Source organism: Limulus polyphemus, unplaced genomic scaffold, assembly GCF_000517525.1.
Source record: "Limulus polyphemus unplaced genomic scaffold, Limulus_polyphemus-2.1.2 Scaffold673, whole genome shotgun sequence".
Classification (NCBI taxonomy): Eukaryota; Metazoa; Arthropoda; class Merostomata; order Xiphosura; family Limulidae; genus Limulus; species Limulus polyphemus.
This window is the reverse complement of record NW_013666283.1, coordinates 21,725-31,447: the sequence shown is the minus strand read 5'-3', so window position 1 is coordinate 31,447 and position 9,723 is coordinate 21,725.

Here is a 9,723-nt window from a genome sequence, read left to right as displayed (position 1 = left end):
CTATTGTTGTATAATTTCTTTGAATTTTTTATTTCAATTCTTCGATCTGTAGACATGTAACCGGTATTGTTCAGTCTCTGGTATCATCCTCATTAATCTTAACGTTGATTTTATCTGCGATTGTTGTATAATTTCTTTGAATTTTTATTTCAATTCTTCGATCTATAGACATGTAACCGGTATTTTAAGACGTTGTGATACGTTTTTATCCAAATGTTTTAACCTAATAACTAAGACCTTGGAAAAGAAAGTTTTCTAAATTACAAGAAAAAACCCAATCAAAACAATAAATAAATGACAGCGAATAAAGGATATTCAATTTTATTAGTAAAATAAAATAAATGACAACGAATAAAGGATCTAAAATGTTATCAGTAAAATAAAATAAATGACAACGAATAAAGGATCTAAAATGTTATTAGTAAAATAAAATAAATGAAACGAATAAAGGATCTAAAATGTTATCAGTAAAATAAAATAAATGACAACGAATAAAGGATCTAAAATGTTATTAGTAAAATAAAATAAATTACAACGAATAAAGGATATTCAATCTTATTAGTAAAATAAAATAAATGACAACGAATAAAAGACATAAAATTTTATTAGTAAATAAAATAAATTACACAAATAAAAGATCTAAAGGTTAATTAGTTATCGTTGCGTTTGACGAACGACCTACTAGTTAAAAGTTGACGAATCGATAATAAATACTGTCCTGTGAACATTCTTGATAAAGTAGCCTGTCTTTTGTGTTTTCTCCCTTCGTGGATGTGTCCAAAATCGAAAGTGATGTACAACCTGTCTTAAATACCTTTAGTTTTCGTAAAGTAAATTTGCTCTACGGGAGAGGAATGTTTAGTTTGAAATAAAAACAAGACAAAACATAAAAATGTATATATCCTTTTTGAAGTTGAGCTATCCATTCTTTCTGAATAGTTCGCGTGCTTTGGTATAGCCTAGAACGATGAAAGAAAGAAATTTCACTTAGAAAAGTTTTTATCAGGAAACTTTATGGATAGGAAAATATACAGTTCCTTTTAACCTGTTTCACTCTTGATCTGCTCTTCTATCTATCTATTTATCTTTCTTACCCAATTCTAGATTCAAGAACAGCGAGGATTGTTTGTTTGTTTGTTTTTAGCAAAATCACATTGTATTATCTGCTATGCGTTGTAAGCTCGTAAACTTACGGCTGACCCATCAGGGTACTAAAATGAGGATTTTTAGGTTGTTGGATTATTAACGGATCCTCATAGTTCATTATTGTTTTGTTGTTTTTTATCCTCCTTCAAGGAAACATTAAAAATCTCTACTCACCACTTGCGAAAACAAGTTTCTATCTAAAAAATGTCTTAGGCTTGTTATAAATAGTATGGACGTCTCGTCTATATCGAAATATCTTTGCGTAAACTTTTTGTTAGAAGGGAAAATGCTGAATAACGTTTTAGAATATTAGTGCCATTTGTTTTGTAAATATGCAGAATGAGATCATTTTCAGTTTTTAATTTTTTTATAGATGATTCTCAAAACGTTATATGAACCAGTGACGTACTACCTTATAATTTAATGCGTTTCACTCTTTCTGCTTGTCTTTTGTTGGTTGAATTTCGCGCGAAGTTACTTGAAGGTTACCTGCACTAGCCGTTCTTAGTTATGATTGTTTATTTGTTATAGATTTCGCGCAAAGCTACACGAGGGCTATCTGCGCTAGCCGTCCCTAATTTAGCAGTGTAAGACTAGAGGGAAGGCAGCTAGTCATCACCACCCACCGCCAAATCTTGGGCTACTCTTTTACCAACGAATAGTGGTATTGACCGTCACCTTTTAACGCCCCCACGGCTGAAAAGGCGAACATGTTTGGTGGGACGGGGATTCGAACCTACGACTCTCAGATTGCGAGTCGAGCGCTCTAACCACCTGGCCATACCGGGCCTCCTTAGTTTTGAAGTGATAGACTAGAGGGAAAGCAGCTTCTCAACACTATCCACCGTCAACTCTTGGACTTTTATTCATCAACTAATAGTAGGATTAATCATCACATTATAATGCACCCCCACCCCACCACGGCTGAAAGGGCAAGCATGTTCAGTGACGGGTTTCGAACTCGTATCTCATAGATTGCGTCCCAAACTCCTTATCCACAGTTTTTTCGCTAATTTTAACGTAATGGGAAGTATTACCAATGTATAAGAAATCCCAAAGAATCAATTCAAATGTATGGGATAAACGTCATTTTAGATTAAGAGCGTTCATAGAAACACCACTTTGAGGATTATGATTAATGCCATTTGATATTTTAATGAACTTTGATGAACAAATATGATCATAGTAACATAGAACGTAACACTGGGTATAAATTCCCAAAACACGTGACGAGCCACTATTAAACAGAAATAACGTAAAAATATGTAAATGGAAAAAAAAAAGAATCATGGGATTAATTTACGAACAGGGGCTTATTAAGTGCAGCAAAGTGTTCGTTAACTAGGATATTCCGGTCATGTTAGTTTTTATCAAAATTGAACTATTTTTATATATATTTTAAACTGTTCACAAAAGCAATTGTTCGGTTGAAAATCGAGTGACGGTATGTAAACCGTATCGTAAACCTGATTTTGAGAGATAACAGAACAATGTATTTGAGGGACAACAAAAGAATGGATTTGAATGAGACAGAACAATGATTTGGAAGGACGACAGGACAATGATTTTGAAGAAAGACAGAACAGTGACTTTGAAGGATGACAGAACAATGATTTTTAAGAACGACAGAACAATGATTTTGAAGGACGACAGAACAATGACTTTGAAGAACGACAGAACAATGATTTTGAAGGACGACAGAACAATGCTTTTGATGGACGACAGAAACAATTAATTTGAAGAACGACAGAACAATGATTTTGATGGACGAGAGAAACAATGACTTTGAAGGATGGCAGAACAATGATTTTGAAGAATGACAGAACAATGATTTTGAAGAACGAATGAACAAAGACTTTGAAAGACGACAGAACAATGACTTTGAAGAACGACATATCAACGATTTTGATGGACGACAGAACAATAACTTTGAAGGATGACAGAACAATGTTTTGAAGGACGACAGAACAATGAATTTGAAGGACGACAGAACAATGAATTTGAAGAACAACAGAACAATGTTTTGAAGGACGACAGAACAATGAATTTGAAGGACGACAGAACAATGAATTTGAAGAACAACAGAACAATGATTTTTAAGAATGACAGAACAATGATTTTGATGGAAGACAGAAACAATCAATTTGAAGAACGACAGAACAATGATTTTGAAGGACGACAGAACAATGGCTTTGAAGGACGACAGAACAATGGCTTTGAAGGACGACAGAACAATGATTTTGAAGGACGACAGAACAATGGCTTTGAAGGACGACAGAACAATGGCTTTGAAGGACGACAGAACAATGATTTTGAAGGACGACAGAACAATGGCTTTGAAGGACGACAGAACAATGATTTTGAGGGCAGATCGAACGTTGATCAACTGTGTTTTGTTTTATCGTTCACTTTTTTTTGCGTGCACATATATGATTGTCTTTTTCGCCTTCAACCGATTACTTAAGCTTCTTGGCGAAGAAAGAACAATACGTCGTCTTTAACAGCTCGGATTGGACCATCGGCTATAGATGTTCAAATTCTAGCTATATTAACACATTGTTAGCAACATGAATCGTATCCAAACAGAATCTCCAACCTGAGTGTATCCTCAATTATCCGTTCTCCGTCTCTATTTCGTGAGCGTAGCATATCGATCTAGATGATGCAAATAATAATAATAAAAAAGAACCTTTACAGTTAGTTTTATTTAAGTTTTAAGTTGCGAAATCCGAATAAAGAAGCACTTTTTAGGATTCAATCTTGAAAATATTCTGCTGAAAATCTCTTACCTTGTAAAGTAGTGTCGTTACTTAAAATTCCACCAACTTTCCTTATAGCACTTGCTTAGGTAACAAGTTCCGAGTTTTGTATATAATTTGTAGAGCAAAAATGTTTTGACGAAGGCAGCTGCCGTGCTCCTTCAAAAACCACGCTCTAAATTTGCGGGAATCTGTAATGAACCTGTCACCTCGAGGCATGAGTTATCGACATTTGAAGCAAGAAAACCCAGCCGCGCTTTCCTGCGAGAGTCTACATGTGTTGCTCGAGCTTAGTACATGTAATATTCTTTTTTATATTAGTCCTTTGAAATATAAGTAAGTGGCAACGCTTGACGACAACAACAATGATCCTTAACCTCTCCAGGTAACACTGAAGCTTACAGAACTTTTGATAAATTAGAAGTAGCTTCATTTATTGAATTCTCAATTTCGGAGCACGTGGAGGTCGATGAAGAAGGGGGGTAGGATTTTTTTTATTTTGTGAATGATTGGAGGTGAAAATATTTGTAGAATAATGTAAAGGTATACACTAACACAGTGAAAAGGACTACTGTTTCTACTACTATTACAGCTCGAGTTAAATCAACGACAACATGTGTTTAATTACACGGTGAAAAAGGACTACTGCCCCTACTACTACTACAGCATTAGCTAAAACAACGACAACACGTGTTTATTAACACGGCGAAGAAGGACTACTGCCCCTACTACTACTACAGCATTAGCTAAAACAACGACAACACGTGTTTATTAACACGGCGAAGAAGGACTACTGCCCCTACTACTACTACAGCACGAGCCAAAACAACGACAACACGTGTTTATTAACACAATGAAGAAGATCTACTGCTTCTACTACAACAGCATTAGCTAAAACAAAGACAACACGTGTTTATTAACACAGTAAAGAAGGAATACTGCTTCTACTACTACTACAGCACGAGTTAAAACAACGACAACACGTGTTTAATAACACGATGAAGAAGGACTACTGCTTCTCAATATGAAAAGATAGAATTAGAAATAAATAAACATATACTGAATCTAAGATAAAGAAATTATAATCAACAACAAAAAAAAAGAGTCTGATCTGTGCACATATGACAGACCCAGTGGTCATGGGTTATCAAATTTAAGTATATTCTCTTAACTATGTACGATATTAGAAAGAATGCCGGAGAAATGCAAGTTAAGTAAGTCTGAATAGAAAAAAATGTACTTTGGTGATATCTGTGACTCTGTTGAAAGGGAAGGTGGGAAGAGTCTTACAATTTTATAAAATACTCACTACTAAAACATAAGCAAAGGTGACACAAGCATAAGAGATGACAAATCTCTAACGTTTTAGAGTCTCACTGAGACACTAAAATCATCTTCATGTTATGTTCTAGAATATAGAAGTTCCTACAGTTCGTTAAGTAAGGTTTCGTTTCGTATTGAGAGATTGTGAAGTTGTAAAAAATATTTATTTTTGATGATTTTCTGATCGATACGATCCACAAATACGGTTATGCTCTTGGTGTGTTTTCTTTCTATTCATAATGTACACTTAGTTTTTCCAAACCAAGCCTATTTAAAAATGTTGATCAGTTTGGCGAATCATATATTCGTGATTTTGTAAGTTTCACTACTCACTTCAGTCCATATTGAAAGTTCGTTATTTTTTTAAGATTAACGGTAACCTATCAGCTTCAGTGCGCCTTTTATACTTGCACATTTTTTTGTTAAGTGTTACAAGCAAAACAGGCTCCTTGTTCAGGGTGTTGAGTGATAAATTGCGAACGCTTATCCTTTTTGTTCCAAAAACTCATTAACTATATAAAGTATTTACTTGTGTTCGTTTAAATACCTTTGCGTTAAAAACTATCCTGATTTTAAATCTTATATTTTTATTTTTGTCTTCATGTAGTGAACAGAAATGCGTCAGTACTGAACTCTTCCAGTTAAAAGGGACTATTGCTTCTACTACTACAGGTCGAGTTAAATCAACGACAACACGTGTTTAATAACACAGTGAAGAAGGACTACTGATTCTACTTCAGCACGAGCTAAAACAACGACAACACGTGTTTATTAACACAGTGAAGAAGGACTACTGATTCTACTTAAGCACGAGTTAAAATAACAACAACACGTGTTTATTAACACAGTGAAGAAGGACTACTGATTCTACTACAGCTCGAGTTAAATCAACGACAACACGTGTTTAATAACACAGTGAAGAAGGACTACTGATTCTACTTCTGCACGAGCTAAAATAACGACAACACGTGTTTATTAACACAGTGAAGAAGGACTACTGATTCTACTACAGCTCGAGTTAAAACAACGACAACGCACATTTTAAATGTTGTCTTTAAAACAGAAAGATCCGTTCGATTTGCCTGGTGATAGTCGAATAAGTTTGTAGATTATACCCAAACCGTTGCGCTAAAGGTTTTTGAAATAATTTTTTTAAAGTTTTCCAATCTGAGTACGTATATATTTCTTTCTTTTCTGATTTTATGTCATTCACATGAAGCGACCAAAAGTTAGGATTTTTGCAATTAGACAACAGTGACTATAAAGACAATTTACTCGTTTAATTTTTTGAAACTTCTTCGAAGTCTTATTCCAAATGACAAGCTCTTCTAGTGTTGTTTACATTTCAGACATGTGCATTTTCTAAATTATTTAGTCTACCCTAGAAGACAAATATCTTAGAATATAGAGCTAATGTGGAATAAGTTCGTTTATTTCTCTAAAAAAAACTGCTGTGGTTAAATAATTAATAACTAAAATTATCTTTTGTGGTCGTCTCCCGGTGGCTCAGCAGACTTATAAATCGATACAAAACTGGTTTCGATACTCGTGTTGAACACAGTACAGACAGCCCATTGTGTAGCTTTGTGCTTAACCACAAATAAACAGTCTTTTGTTGTGAAAATGATAATCGTGTATAACGAGAAATGTGGTGTAGTTTTTATTTAATGAAACGCTGAACTTATCATTCTCCTAAAACTCAACACCTATTATCAAGAAGAGTCCTGTGAAAAGTATATTGAAGGGATAAAAAGATCGCAAAAATGATAATCAACACAGCAATAAAGTCTTTTACGAGACTAACTTAAAAAGACATTTAAAGGGTTCCTTTCTAAGTAAGTAATTTAGTATTTTTTGGTATATTGAACGTATACTTTACTTCTCTTGGCAGTTATAAGACTATTGTTATTTCTTTTCTTCAGTTATGCTACCACACCTATCCCGTGAAATATTCCAAGTAAATCTCTAGGTGTTTCCAACTATGTACGTAAAGCAGGTTTGTGCATGTTCTAACATGGAGTATTAAAATACTCTATTAAACAGCAAGATTTCACGGTTTCATTTTTTTTTATGTTGTCAGTTAATTTGCAAAGTTTTCTAAACAAAGTAAACATTTTATAATACAATAGCTATTAGAACAACCTCTTGTTCCGAAATGATTTTAAGCTAAAGTTTTATTTGTAGTTGGGTATCACAAACACCTAATCATCTCTTGTGTTAGAAGATATACCACACTAGGCCTAATACAGTGAGAAAAACATACGTTATCTTAAACTAGGCTTTATCTACTTGAGCAAGTATAGTCGCATAGAAATAAATCTTAACTCATATATTAAGTAACTTACAATATTCAAAATACTAAACTTGCTATGTAATTCCTCAGTAATTCCATATTGTATTTAAAATTGTTTAATTCCATTAAAAGTACTTCAGTCAAGTATTATAAATATAGGTAAGCAGTGCCATCTGTTGTGATACTTTAAAACAAAATTCATTATAGTATGATATATATAATATTCGACACTATTGCTATTATACCTGTCGTTTTGCCCTTAAAAACTTCCTTAGCCTGATGATTAACTCAAATGTGTTTGAAAATAAATACAACTTTGAATTAACGTGGAAGTATAACTTCATAGAATTATTAATATGACTTCAAATCCAAATACATTACATTCGCTAACTAACTACAAACCTCAACTCTATATCTTTTCCTAGAACTCAAAAACGAACTCTTAAAAACCCTTCTAGCAGTTAAATCGAGCTCTAAAAACCCTCCTAGCAGTTAAATCGAGCTCTAAAAATCCCTCCTAGCAGTTAAATCGAGCTCTAAAAACCCTCCTAGCAGTTAAATCGAACTCTTAAAAACCCTCCTAGCAGTTAAATCGAGCTCTAAAAACCCTCCTAGCAGTTAAATCGAGCTCTAAAAACCCTCCTAGCAGTTAAATCGAACTCTTAAAAACCCTCCTAGCACGTAACACAAGCTATAAAAAACATTCCTGTGCACCAGACCCGTTTTAAAAATATAACATTTTCGTGTAATTCGAAAAAAAAATGTGTAGCATCTTCCGTCGGCCAACGTTTTCATAGAATTTCATGAAAAATATTCAACCAGTATTTATAAACATGTTTAGTCATGTTATTCCAAGGATATCATTTCTACCGTAATAGTTTGATATCTTACCCACTGCATGACCAAAGCTAAGATACCACAATATCAAACTTGGGGGAAAAAATATTAAATAAGAGTAAACACATCTTTTTTTAACGCACGATTTGAATAATTCAAAAGATCTACCGAAGAGGAAATTCCAAATATGCGACACAAAATGTTGTTATAAATAACAAGATATGTAGCTGAATGTTGTTATCCGCGGTCTTCACTACGATATTAGATTATCACATTACTTTTCTTTTACGAAGCTCTGCTTGGGAAACCACGTGTCATGACGCACGTGTTGAAATAGAGTCGATGTGAATTCGATAGTGCGATCATTTTAATTTTGTTGATATATGAAAAGCGAGATATTCGATGAACATGAAAATTAGTTTTGTTTACTAAATATGAGCACCTAACATTAAATATCACTGATTCATTACCGTAATTTTCCGAAAACTATTTTAAAATTGTTGATTAGTTCAAGGTCCAATTATATCATCCTTTTAAACAGGCAAACTTTTGCGATCAGTTTTTCGAGACGGAAGACGTGCAGATGATTCTCCAATCTCAGTTAATAAATTTAGTCTTAGCTAATATTGTTAACATATTCAAGATGCTGTTTAGAATATTGTAGAATCGATTTTTTGGTTCCATAAGAAAGATAACATTCGCTTAGGAACGTTGTCTATTAAGCGATAAGAAAGACTTACAGCGCTAAAAACCGGGTTTCGATACCCGTGGTGGGCACAGCACAGCTAGCCTATTGTGTAGCTTTGTGCTTAACTAAAAACAAATAAACAAAACAAATAAGAAAGGATTTACAGTCTCTTTATTCATCAATATGTTCAAAAAAGTATTGTTAACACCGGAATTTAATAAAACGATGAGCGTTAAACTGTGGAAAAAACACCGTTAACAGTGCGAGGGTATTTATCATAGTAACAGTTAATTTGCGCGCCCCCAGTGACACAGCGGTATGTCTGTGGACTTACAACGCTAGAAAGCGGGTTTCAATCCCCGTGGTGGGCAAAGCACAGATAGTCCATTGTGTAGCTTTGTGCTTAACTTTATACAAACAAACAGTTAATTTGAGGTCAAATTGGCCGTACAATTAAGCGCAGCTTGGTTAGTTTACGTGGACTTTTATCTTCGGACCAACAACAACGGTAAAACAACGTCTAAAATTTTGGCTTCAAGAACCCGGAATTTAGGAAATTCAAATAAAACCTCAATGGCAATATATGTGCCCAAATTTTCGGTTTTGTACCTATTAACACAAACTTCGTTATTAAAAGAGTTAGCCCAAGAGTTGGCGGTGGGTGGTGACGACTAGCT